Here is a 13,433-nt window from a genome sequence, read left to right on the forward strand (position 1 = left end):
ATACATTTCTTTTATTTCACGTCTATGGTCACAAACTTGTAGGTCCTCAGACTAACAGTTTCGGTCAGCAATGACCATCTTCAGATCTGTTTGTAAAACGGTGTATTAGGACACGTTTTTTATAAAACAGGTCTGAAAATGGTCGTTGCTGAGCGAAACCGGTAGTCTGAGGACCTACAACTTTGTGACGATAGATGTGAAATAAAAGAAATTTATACTACATTTTCGGGGCTCTGTTCCATTTGCGACCATGTCGCAGCTTGTGAATATAGTGCTGCTTCGGTCCATGTTTCCCATTTCGTGAGAATTTTGCATCATATCAGTAAATAGTGTCGCTCCTCATGGCACCTTCACAAACACCTTTTTTTACAAATGAAATTTAGGCATTCACTTGTGGAAAATTCGCTCGAACTTTCTTGGCCAACCGGTGAAGAATATGTGCTAAATAACTCATATGAGCTGCTTTGGGTTAAAATAATTGCAAAGCATTATTAGTATTAATCGTGTATGCTGTTGTATCAGTAACTATCACCAAAAGTTTACTTCATTTTCTTTACCTGACCAGGAAACACGTAACGCATCAAGAACAATCTTAGGAGTGGTTGAATGATTTCTTTCTTCCAGTAACCTGAAGAAAATGAGATGGGGGTGATCCTGATTCAGATTCCGTTATATTGCCCTAGACGAAGTTGGCAATAAATTTCCCACACATAGTCGGTTGTTTGATCTACAGATAACCACAAATTTGAATCTCCGATATCGTCTCTTATATCTTGTATTACCTGAAAAGAATTATGTTATTGAAAATAGGTAAATATCAGGGTTGTAAGCAGGGGTTCAAATTTTGAAGGAACAAACTTAAAAAAGTAAAAACTACGTTTATTGATCACACAATAAACAAATCAAACTGTGTGGCACTAGCGGCCATACGTAATTTCCTAGCTCCATTTTAAATTATTTTTATATAATACACTTAGAAGTTGGAATATTTTTCCAGGAACGTTCGAGATTCTGTATTATTTACGTTATTCAAGGGGTTGTTGGCTGAAACTAATGCTTTGCAGATAACTTTGCAAAATTATAATCACCATTATTTCCAGTTCTGCTTGCAGAAAATGCTGCTGCTAATGTTGTTTGGGTATTGGAGATATTTTTCTAAGATGTTTTTCTATGAGCAGCTATTTTTAAATGTTCTACAATATAAAATTTTTGGAGCAGGGCACAATGGTAAACAGATAACGTTAGTTTATTTTAGTTAAACAAAAACAACAGTCACTAGTTCAAAAATCTCATTGATTTTTTAAATATTCTGAAAATATAAAAACAAAAATTACGTGTTTTGGACTCATTGGGCACAGTACTATATGTACATGTGTTGTTAGAGATGGATTTCCATTACTCCACTGTCGAAACAAATAAGCTTTACTGATCCTCTACTTCGGCATTGTAAGAAGGTAAATCCGGGAGAGTCGCTGCATGAGCTACAGACCACGTACCCTTCGTATTTTCGGCAAATATCGGAAATGCAGTTGCTCAGTGGACGCCAGGCCATAATAAAAGTGTTCACGTTTCGATTGAGTAAGTTTACGATAAGCTTTCGGGGAATAACTGAGCCAAGTCTATAAATGTCCCTTCAAAACCGTTTCAGCGTCAAAGTTAGGTATCGCTAAATAGCCAAATATTTCCAAATGTTGATTAGTTGTGCTAACAGTAAGGTCTACTACGCGTGTTTAAATTTTCGTACGACCATATGGCTATCAAGGTCATGAATTTATAGGGTGCAGCGTCTCTCCCCTACAGATCGGAATACATGCCGCAGTAAAATCCGCTATGCCGCATACATTTTCTTACTTGCCACTCAAATCACATAACAGTTTTAAATAAGCGGAAACATTTCTGTTTTAACTATATATGACGGTAGTATCTGTTCCCGAAAGAACAGTTACCGTGGATGGCCATGCAGCTTTGCTAGAAATGAAATGATAATTAAATAGACACCCTAGCTGCATACAGGCGTTGATGTACTTCATGGGTTCGAGTCCCGGTCGGGGCACACATTTTAAACATGTCCCCAATGAAGTACATCAACGCCTGTATGCAGCTAGCGTGTCTATTTAATTATCATTTCATTTCTGTTTTGTTGTATTTTCTTTCAAATTACTTAGCATGCGTTTTTAGGCAGTTCATACAGTCTCATGATGTTCAGTGCACAATATTATTCAGTATTCTCTAATATTAGCCAATTACTTAAAATTCGCTCGCCATATATGGACAAAATAAATATATGTATACAGGTTTTACTTAAAAAACGGGGTAGTTATGCGGTTTTTTACGATGTGGCATGTCACCCATAGCATAAGGGATAGAAGTCGCAATGTAAAGATGTTTTCATGGTAAAATACTTTGATTAAATGTCACACTAAAAAAAATAAAAAATTGCATATCATAGACAACTGGGGTGTTTAGTTGTACAAAAAAATCTTTTACTAGACGTGCACCATGGGACTCCACATACGCGATTTTGAAAATCTACGTCTACATCTACATGGATGCTCTGCAAATCACATTTGAGTGCCTGGCAGAGGCTTCATCGAACCACCTTCACAATTCTCTATTATTCCAATCTCGTATAGCTCGCGGAAAGATCGAATCCGTACGAGCTCTGATTTCCCTTATTTTATCGTGATGTTCGTTTCTCCCTGTGTAGGTCGGTGTCAACAAAATATTTTCGCATTCGGAGAAGAAAGTTGGTGATTGGAATTTCGTGAGAAGATTCCGTCGCAACGAAAAACGCCTTTCTTTTAATGATGTTCAGCCCAAATCCTGTATCATTTCTGTGACACTCTCTCCCATATTTCACGATAATACAAAACGTGTTGCCCTTTTTTGAACTTTTTCGATGTACTCCGTCAGTCCTATCTGTTAAGGATCCCACAACGCACGGCAATATTATAAAAGAAGACGGATATGCGTAGTGTAGGCAGTCTCCTTAGTAGATCTGTTACATTTTCTTAGTGTCTTGCCAATAAAACACAGTCTTTGGTTAGCCTTCCTCACAACATTTTCTATGTGTTCCTTCCAATATAAGTTTGTAATTGTAATACATAGGTATTTAGTTGAATTTATGGCTTTTAGATTAGACTGATTTATCGTGTAACCTGTTTAACGAATTCCTTTTAGCACTCATGTGGATGACCTGACACTTTCTGTTATTTATGGTCAACTGCCACTGCCACTTTTCGCACCATTCAGATATCATTTCTAAATCGTTTTGCAATTTGTTTTGATCTCCTGATGACTTTATTAGTCAATAAACGACAGCGTCATCTGCAAACAACCTAAGATGGCTGCTCAGATTGTCTCGCAAATCGTTTATATAGATACGGAACAGCAAAAGGCCTATAACACTACCTTGGGGAAAGCGAGAAATCACCTCTGTTTTACTCGACGGCTTCCTGTCACTTACTACGGACTGTGACCTCTCTGACAGGAAATCACAAATCCAGGCACATAACTGAGACGGTATTCCATAAGCACACAATTTCACTACAAGCTGCTTGTGTGGTACAGTGTCAAAAGCCTCCCGGGAACCTAGAATTACGGAATCGATCTGAAATCCCTTGTCAATAGCACTCAACCTTTAATGTTAGTAAAAAGCTAGTTGTGTATCACAGTAACGATGTTTTCTAAACCCATGTTAAATGTATGTCAGTAGACAGTTTTCTTCGAGGTAAGTCATAATATTTGAACACAATATATGTTCCAAAATCCTGCTGCATATCGACGTTAACGATATGGGCCTGCAATTTAGTGGTTAAAAAAAAAATGGTTCAAATGGGTCTGAGCACTATGGGACTTAACATCTGAGGTCATCAGTCCCCTAGAACTTAGAACTACTTAAACCTAACTAACCTATGGACATCACATACATCCATGCCCGAGGCAGGATTCGAATCTGCGACCGCAGCAGTCCCACGGTTCCGGACTGCAGCGCCTAGAACCGCACGGCCACCGCGGCCGGCTAATTCAGTGGATTACTCCTACTACCTTTCTTGAATATTAGTGTGACCTGTGCCACTTTCCAGTCTTTGGGTACGGATCTTTCGTCGAACGAACGGTTGTATATGAGTGTTAAGTATGGAGCTAATACATCAGCATACTGCGAAAGAAACCTAATTGGTATACAGTCTGGACCAGAAGAATTGCTTTTATCAAGTGATTTAAGTTGCTTCACTACTCCGAGGATATTTACTTCTATGTTACGCACGTTGGCAGCTGTTTTCGATTCGAATTCTGGAATATTTACTTCGTCTTCTTTTGTGAAGGCATTCCGGAAATCTGCTTTGTCTTCGCGGTCTTCGATAGTATCTCATTTGCTGTCGCGCAGAGAAGGCGTTGATTGTTTCTGCCGCTAACATACTTCACATAAGACCAGACTCTCTTTCGATTTTCTGCCAGGTTTCGCGTCAAAGTTTCGTGTGGAAACTGTTATAAGCATCCAGCGCTAAATTTCGAGGTTCTGTAAAAGATCGGCAATCTTGTTGATTTTGCGTCTGTTTAAATTTGGCATGTTTGTTTCGTTGTTTCTGCAGCAGAGTTCTAACCCGTTTTGTGTACCAAGGAGGATCAGCTCCGTCGTTTGTTAATTTATTTGGTATAAATCTCTCAATTGCTGCCGATGCTATTTCCTTGAATTCAAGCCACATCTAGTCTACACTTATATTATTAATTTGGAATGAGTGATTGTGTATCAGGAAGGCGACAAGTGAATTTTTATCTGCTTTTTGAATAGGTATATTTTTGGCTTATTTTTGGAGGATTTGGGGATTACAGTATTCAATCTCGCTACTACAAACCTGTATTCACAAATCACTGTATCGGTTTTGATGCTCGTTACTAACTTAGGATTATTTGTTGCTAAGAGGTCAAGTGTGTTTTCACAGTCGCTTACTATTCACGTGGGCTCATGAACTAACTGCTCGAAATAATTTTCAGAGGATGTGCTTAGCACTATTTCGGATTATATTTTATGCGTATCTCCGGAATTAAACATGTATTTTCGCCAACATATCGAGGGCAAATTGAAGTCACCACCAACTACTATCGTATGAGTCCAGTGCGTGTTTAAAATGTGCACCATTTCTCCCGCATTTACCCTATCCTGTTCACCACTCTGAAATTACGAGTAACAGCACATTAGTCACTAATTTAAAAATTAACTCAAAATAACATTTTTAATTCTTGGAAATGTTATTGCTGCGGCAGACGGCTTCATTTGTTACTTAATACAAACCATATCGAGTCTTATGCTGTGACGGCCGCAACGAACTTTGAAGATTGACGTCATGATTACTGAATACTATTTAGTTTACGTTAAGTTGTTGAGCGTCATAACTTTTTGCACTACATCTGGAACGTTTCACTGCTGATGCGTACGTTCTCATCATTTTTGGCGTCCTCTTATTGATTTAGAATCGTGGTGGATAACGGTCCTTCTATACAAACAAAGCAATAAAAGAAAAATCTGATCAGCTCTTTCTCTTCTCCTTAAAGCATCGAGTTGAAATAATTGAAATTCGAGAATCATCAGTGACAAAACAAAATTCATGCATAAATATGCACAAATTAGTTGAATATGCACTACCCCTATGCATTTATATGCACTATCATGCAAATATGCAAAAATCCGAGCTCTGGTGATCACACACCCTTTTAAGAACGGTGTTACTCCTTTTTTAATGTCCAGGGGACGTCGAAGAACCGCCGCAATTTCAATTCAATCATTGCCTTTGAATAAACGTACCGTTTAAGTTCGTGTCACAGGGTATTTCTCTCAGATTCCTTTTGCCCTACACTGTAGTATTTTTTTCTTCGTAAGGTCCAAGTTTCATCGAACTATGTTACTTGGCATTGATACATGATACGAAAGTTACTTTCGTCCATAAGTTTCTTACAGAAGTGTACTTTACTGCGAATGACTTGATATAAGCAAACACCAGAGAGCATGTTATTGCAGTGAGAAGAAACGTGGATCCCATCACTGTGCAGCCATATAGCGATAATTTTCCCATGGTTACTTTAGCCTTATTACGATGAATGCTGTCATCCTTGCTGTAAACACGGCATGGCCAAGGCTCCTATCCTTACCGCGTATAACTTTACCCTCCGTCTTTAATATCCTATAATAAAGAGGTTACTGAACAGTAAACTTCCTTCCTTCCTTCCGACGCCTATGTAGATATTTTAGGCAGAATGCTGTCACTTCTATGAGAAGTTAAAAATCGAAATAAACTCAACAGCAAAATGAAGTGTTCACGCTTTTAAAACCCCGTCATTAGCTCTCGCAGTGTCGGCTAATTAGAAATTTAGGTTGAAGGTGCCTACACCCTTCCTCTACAGTGGTGCAAAGCCTATTCGTGTGACGTCACTGTGGGGACCGGTGACACTTCAAACAGCAAGGAGCCGACACGCCGCAGCTCTGCAGTTACTGCAAAGTGTGAGGTGGGTAGGTTAATGAGATCAAATTAGTACCAGATTTCACCACACTTCTGCGCAACGCCACCGTGGACGCGACACACCACGGGAAGGCGGTCACACCTTCTCTTACCCCCATCCCACCCTTCCACCCTACCTCCTGACGCCTCAGCGATGGAGGTCGGCACTGCGAAGGCCAGCGTTGAAATCATGTCGATTTCCTACGGGTGGCGGAGGAAAATATGTGACGCACTGCTGTTCAGAATCGGCACGGAAAGGTATCAGGAGTGTCATAAAAGTCGTGAATAAAACACCCCCTTAGGGCGTTCATTTTCACACATTTTGCGATCGAAAACAACAGTTTGCATTGTAACGTGCAACATGACAACGTTCTTGATAACCTTTGACATTGTTGACAGGCCGCCGCAGATTCAACCTTCTATAAAGACATTACGCAACTGCAACCCCTCTGGACGTAATCTGACCCTTTAGGAGCGTAGCTTGACCGCAATTTTTGATGTTGCATACTGGCTGTATGTATACACTCGTGGTCTAGGGGTAGCGTGCAAGATGTTCGATATTCGGAAAAAAGTAGGGGTAAGCTACAGGGAGAGACGGGTGACACATAATGTGTACAACAGCCAAGAGGGAATAATAAGAATGGACGACAAAGGACGAAGGGCTCATATTAAAAAGGGTGTGAGACAAGGATGTAGCCTTTCGCTCCTACTGTTCAATCTGTACATCGAGGAAGCAATGATGCATATAAAAGAAAGGTTCAGGAGTGGAATTAAAATTCAAGGTGAAAGGATATCAATGATACGATTCGCTGATGACATTGCTAAGGTTCAAATGGCTCTGAACACTGTGGGACTTAACATCTGAGGTCATCAGTCCCATAGAACTTCGAACTACTTAAACCTAACTACTTAAACCTAACACATCCAAGCCCGAGGCAGGATTCCAACCGTAGCAGTCGCGCGGTTCCGAACTGAAGCACCTAGAACCGCTCGGCCGACATTGCTATCCTGAGTGAAAGTGAAGCAGAATTACATGATCTGCTGAACGAAATGGACAGTCTAATGAGTACAGAGTATGAACTGAGAGTGAACTGAAGAAAAACGAAGGTAGTGAGAAGTAGTAGAAATGAGAACAGCGAGGAAGTTAACATAAGGATTGGTGGTCACGAAGTAGATGAAGTTAAGGAATTCTGCTACCTAAGCAGTAAAATAACCAGTGACGAACGCAGCAAGGAGTACATCAAAATCTGACTAGCAAGGTCAGAAAGGGCATTCCTGGGCAAGAGAAGTCTACTAATAACAAATATCGCCGTTAATTTGAGGAAGAAATTTCTGACAATGTACGCCTGGAGAACAGCATTGTATGGTAGTGAAACATGGACTGTGGGAAAACCGGAACAGAAGAGAATCGAAGCAGAGCATTTGAGATTTGGTGCTACAGACGAATGTTGAAAAATAGATGGTCTGATAAGGTAAAGAATGAGGAGGTTCTGCGCAGAATCGGAGAGGGAAGGAATATGTGGAAAACACTATAAGGAGAAAGGAAAAGATGATAGGACATCTGTTAAGACATCAGGGAATGACTTCCATGGTACTAGAGGGAGCTGTAGAGGGCAAAAACCTTAGAGGAAGACAGAGATTGGAATACATCCAGCAGTCTGTATTCATCGTTCGTGCGTGATGGCCGTACACAGGCTGCGAGAACTTTGCGTTTCGATGGCTGCAAGAATGCGAGTTGAAACTTAAAACTTCCCGGAGTAATCCTGCAGATTACGCTTGCGGCCAGCAAGGGATAGTGTCAAAATGGTTGCCTATCCCGCTAGTTCTTCGGCACTGGTGACTGGTTCTCGCTGTAAAGGTACATTATTGAAGTGCTCAACAAAGTTGATTGGGTAGCATCTAGGGTGCTTTCGAACTAGGTGATGGGCGGGCTCTTAAGTCGACACGGCCGATACGAAGCACAAAATCTCCAGGGCTGTCTATTCTGAGACCTGAACCATGACTCTGGCATAAAAGGCCTTGCTCCACTGGCGCATCTCTATCATACATCGTCGTTGACGTCACAGTGTCCAGTTTGTCACAGCGGAAATTGCTTTTATGGCCACCCTTCCAGTTTTGCCAATAAAACATTGAAACTATACATACAGACAGATAGTCCTCTTTTTTCGGGCGTTTGTCGTCTACAAACTACATTACATGTCCATTCGATCCCTTGTATTGACAAAATACTTAATGAAATTTCTTGCGTAATTGGTTTACACAAAAAAATATAATAATACAGTAACATAGAAATTAAATGGTCAATTATTCCGAATCGTATTTTGACGTTCTTTCACACAGTCTCTTGAGAATTTTATTAATGGACAGTTAAAAAAATAATGTAGCTATATGAAGCTAACAACTCATGCGAAATGTTTAGCTCTGTTGACAAGGGATTTCAAATTGATTCCGTCTTTCTTGGTTGCCAGAGGTACTCTGACAGTGTACCTCACAAACAGCTTGTAGTCAAGTTGTGAGATTATGGAATATCCCCTCACGGTGGCTGGCCCGTGTGGCCGAGCGGTTCTAGGCGCTACAGTCTGGAACCGCGCGACCGCTGCGGTCGCAGGTTCGAATCCTGCCTCGGGCATGGATGTGTGTGATGTTCTTAGGTTAGTTAGGTTTAATTAGTTCTAAGTTCTAGGCGACTGATGACCACAGCAGTTAAGTCGCATAGTGCTCAGAGCCATTTGAACCATTTTTTTGAAGTGGATCCTCGAGTTCCCAAAGGTAGAGCTATAGGACCTTTGCTGTTTCTTATTTATCTAAACGATTTACGAGACAATCTGAGCAGCCGTCTTAAGTTGTATGCAGTTGATGCTGACGTTTATCGTCTAGTGAAGTCATCATAAGATCAAAACAAAGATTCACAAAAGATATCTGTATGGTGCAAAAATTGGCAATTCACCCTAAATAATGAAAAGTGTGACGTCATCCACATGAGTGTTAAAAGGAATCTGTTAAGCTCCGGCTTATTTATTGTAATCAGTCTAAGCTAAAGGCCGTAAATACAACTAAATACCTAGGAATTACAGTTACTACCACTGCGATCAACTTGTAAAGAACACATAGAAAATATTGTGGGGAAGGCGAATCAAAGACTGCGTTTTATTGGCACAACACTTAGAAGACGCAACCAATTTACTAAAGAGACTGCCTACAGTCGGCTTGTCCGTCCTCTTTCGGCGTACTGCTGCGCGGAGTGGGGTATTTACCAGTTAGGGTTAAAGGAGTACATGGAGAAAGTAAACAGAACAGCAACGCGTTTTGTAATATCGAGAAATAGGGGAGATAGTGTCACGGACATGATACAGGAGTTGCGATGGACATCATTAAAACAAAAGCGTTTCTCGTTGCGGCGGGATTTTCTCACGAAATTTCAAACACCAACTTTCTCCTCCGAATGCGGGAATGTTTTGTTGTCGCCGACCTACATATGGGAGATCGATCATCATACTAAAATAAGGGAAATCAGAGCTTGCGGGGACTGATACAAATGTTTGCTTTTTCCGCGCGCTGTTCGAGAATGGAATAATCGGGATTCATCGAGAACATGGTTCGATCAACTCTTTGCTAGGCACTTAACTGTGAGTTGCGAAGTATCCATGTAGACGTAGATGAATACTGGACTTTGTAAAATAAAGAACGACAGTTAAAGTCCGGCGACAAGTTTATGTCTTGAAAGCTAGAGACAAGTGACCTTGCACTAGACTTAGTATGATCATACAGTTGTAGCAACTTCCAAAATTCGACCCCAACCACCATAATATTGGTATCGTCGTAATCAGGATCACAAATTCTGCATGGTAGCGCATCAGGAATCTTCAGTTTCGAAAAAGTCGTTGGAAGTCATAAAGCCCCTGCCTTGCCAGAGGGTATTCTAGAATTTGTGATCCTGATTACGACGATACCAATGCCACTAGGTTACTGGGCCTTTGGGCTTACAGTGTGTAATACGTGTTACTGTGCATATTACGGCTGAATTGCATTAACTGCAAAACTGTATGTTGCTCGTAACGTTAAAATTTTACTTGTGAGGACGGTAGAAAATTTCGTGTGACGTGTCACTGCTGAATAAAATAAGACCATACACAGATGGAACTACTACAGTGTAGTACAGATGATAACTGAAAAGGATACACAATGAGGGGAAAAGAAATGACACTTTTATTCACATATGAGTTTGCGGAACTCATGTATATAAACATATTGGTTGACGAAAAATGCTCAGTTTTCAATTATCAGTCGATCCCGTCAACTCTGAGTCGATTGCACTCATAAACTGTTATGTGTGGGTTTCTTAAAAACGGGGCTGGGGTTGTTGAGCCGAAATATCTAGGAGTCTTTCATTTTAGGTCGTACAAAATCGACCTGTCGGATGTGAGCCGAATAGGTTGGTCTTGTCTCTAGTCTTTGCCATGCAAGTGAAGAATGAAGAAATACGAAAAGCCACCTGCATACTGTTGCCGCAGGGATAACGAAGACTAGCTGATATTAGTTACAGCGCGGGAAGAGGCCTGTAAGTTATTATTTTATGAATACTCCTGATATGAAACGAAACGTGTAGAAACCTCGACACGTGGTGAAATATAAATTAACCCTGTGGTTCGAGGGTACTTATATAGATGTAGATACTGACATTGCATCTACCCTTTATAGGCAGCTGTTTTACCGTTGCTTCTGCACCAAACCTAAACGCTGCCGTTCATACAGTGTCCACCAAAGGCTCATTAACGTCAGCGCAGCACAATGAATGTGCAGAAGAAAACAGAAGTTCCGACCAGACTTTATGTTCGTTTTCTGCTTTGAAGTAAATGATTCGTAAAGGCACCCTGTCACTCCGACATGTAACGACTGACCTCACACTTGTGTATTTATCTATACCCTGGTCAGCATTAGTAATCTTGCTGTCACACGTTCCGGCGTAAAAACATTAGTCGCTGGTAAAATGCAGTTACGATTCCGTAAAACTGGCTATGATGACGACTTTTTTGGGAAAAAAATATTCTAGCAGACTACGTGCTAGGTTAAGAAGTGTTTTCACCTTCATTACGCTATCAATAATTCTCTCTGAAGCACCGAAATTGAAACAGCTATTATGCTAACGTCGGATTCCGTACTTCCTGTTTCTCTTTACTTTCCAAATACGTCATAAAATTTTCCGAAGTATCGCATTCCACTAACAGTGGTGTTAGGTCTTGGTACCAATCGGTGTACCAATTCCTTGTGTAATTAGTCTTTATACTTCTAGAATGTTACAGTCTGCTCCATGAAATTTAAGTTTTAGTATTTTACGTCGAGTCTTTTCGCTCATTTATACGATTTCTCTCTTAATCAAAGTATCGAACACTATGAACTGCAGATAAATTGGAACATAGCAGTTAGTTTTAAACACAGTCACTTACTCGCACTCGCTACTGTTTCTGGCAGTGGGTCAATGTGTTCACAAGAAACGCTCCTTCACTGCCTAGAGGTAACTACAAATAATCTACGATGTCCCTTAAAAAGGATAAAACAACAATAATAAGTGAAAAGCAAGGTTGGTTAAACGTGCGCATTAGGAAATTTTCACTGAGTAACGTTCGAAATAATCTGATACTGGCCAATAAATTTCTTTATGGTATGTGACCGCGTTTTCAATGTCTAAAATTCTCCTACGTTTCGGCCACTATTGCAAATGGCCTTCCTCAGGATGTTCTTGCTAACATCGGAGAATTTTACGCATTGAAAATGCAGTCACATACTTTCAAGAATTTTAACTGTGACAAAACCGGCGGAAGCTTATGCTTTCAACCCGATACGAAGTTTTTTTATTCTAATGGAGTCCATATTTTGCTAAATGTGTGACAGAAGGATATTTTGAGCAGAGAACCTCTTTCTGTTAGTGACTCACGGCATCCAAAATTTTGGTATTACATTCTAAAACAAGCGGAAATATTTCACCAACACCAGAGCAACGTTCGTTTTGGCCACTTGATTATCAAAAGGTTCAGATGGCTCTGAGCACTATGGGACTTAACATCTGAGGTCATCAGTCCCCTAGAACTTAGAACTACTTAAACCTAACTACCCTAAGGACATCACACACATCCACGCCCGAGGCAGTATTTGTTTTGTTGGCAGAAGAGCCAACACCGTGTTACTAGAGGAGGCCGAAATGCACGCGTTTTAGCTCACGCAGGCTGGCGTGAGGAGGGAAGAAGTATACTGACGTGAGGTCTGGAACATGACAAGGAATTACAGTTCAGAAAGCGGACATAATTAGTTTGATACTTAACTTTAATCCATTAATGATGAACGTCGCTCTTGACGGTACATCATTCACAATGTTATCTATTCAGATATAGTAATTATAATTGACTATGGCGCCTTGGTAGGTCGTAGCAAATGACGTAGCTGAAGGCTATGCCAAACTGTCGTCTCGGCAAATGAGAGCGTATGTAGACAGTGAACCATCGCTAGCAAAGTCGGCTGTCCAACTGGGTCGAGTGCTAGGGAGCCTGTCTAGACTAGACCTGCCGTGTGGCGGCGCTCGTTCTGCAATCACTGATAGTGGCGACACGCGGGTCCGACGTATACTAACGGACCACGACCGATTTAAAGGCTACCACCTAGCAAGTGTGGTGTCTGGCGGTGGCACCAAAGTATTAGAACCTGTGACCGTAGCGGTCGCGCGGTTCCAGACTGTAGCGCCTCGAACCGCTCGGCCACTTCGGCCGGCTGGTTATTAAAGTTCGGTAAAGAAAGTGCTCCCATAACCTGTCGAAATGAATCTTAACCTATATGTTCCGTTTCGTGCCTTACCTGTGTGTATCATCCAACGGATATTCACATACGAAAAACTGAGTCCTAATGAGACAACACCGAAAAAAATTTTTAAATAGCATAAGAGCAACATTC

At 40.8% G+C, this 13,433-nt stretch overlaps 1 non-coding gene across 1 annotated transcript; it reads left to right on the forward strand.

The window, feature by feature from the left end:
* The first annotated feature begins 9,039 nt into the window (after window positions 1-9,039).
* Trnas-gga (transfer RNA serine (anticodon GGA)) lies at window positions 9,040-9,123 on the forward strand. The gene is given in 2 exon segments: window positions 9,040-9,079; window positions 9,089-9,123. It is a non-coding gene; the product is annotated as a tRNA-Ser (tRNA).
* Window positions 9,124-13,433: the final 4,310 nt, after the last annotated feature.

Source organism: Schistocerca nitens, chromosome 8 (assembly GCF_023898315.1).
Source record: "Schistocerca nitens isolate TAMUIC-IGC-003100 chromosome 8, iqSchNite1.1, whole genome shotgun sequence".
In the NCBI taxonomy this organism is placed as follows: Eukaryota; Metazoa; Arthropoda; class Insecta; order Orthoptera; family Acrididae; genus Schistocerca; species Schistocerca nitens.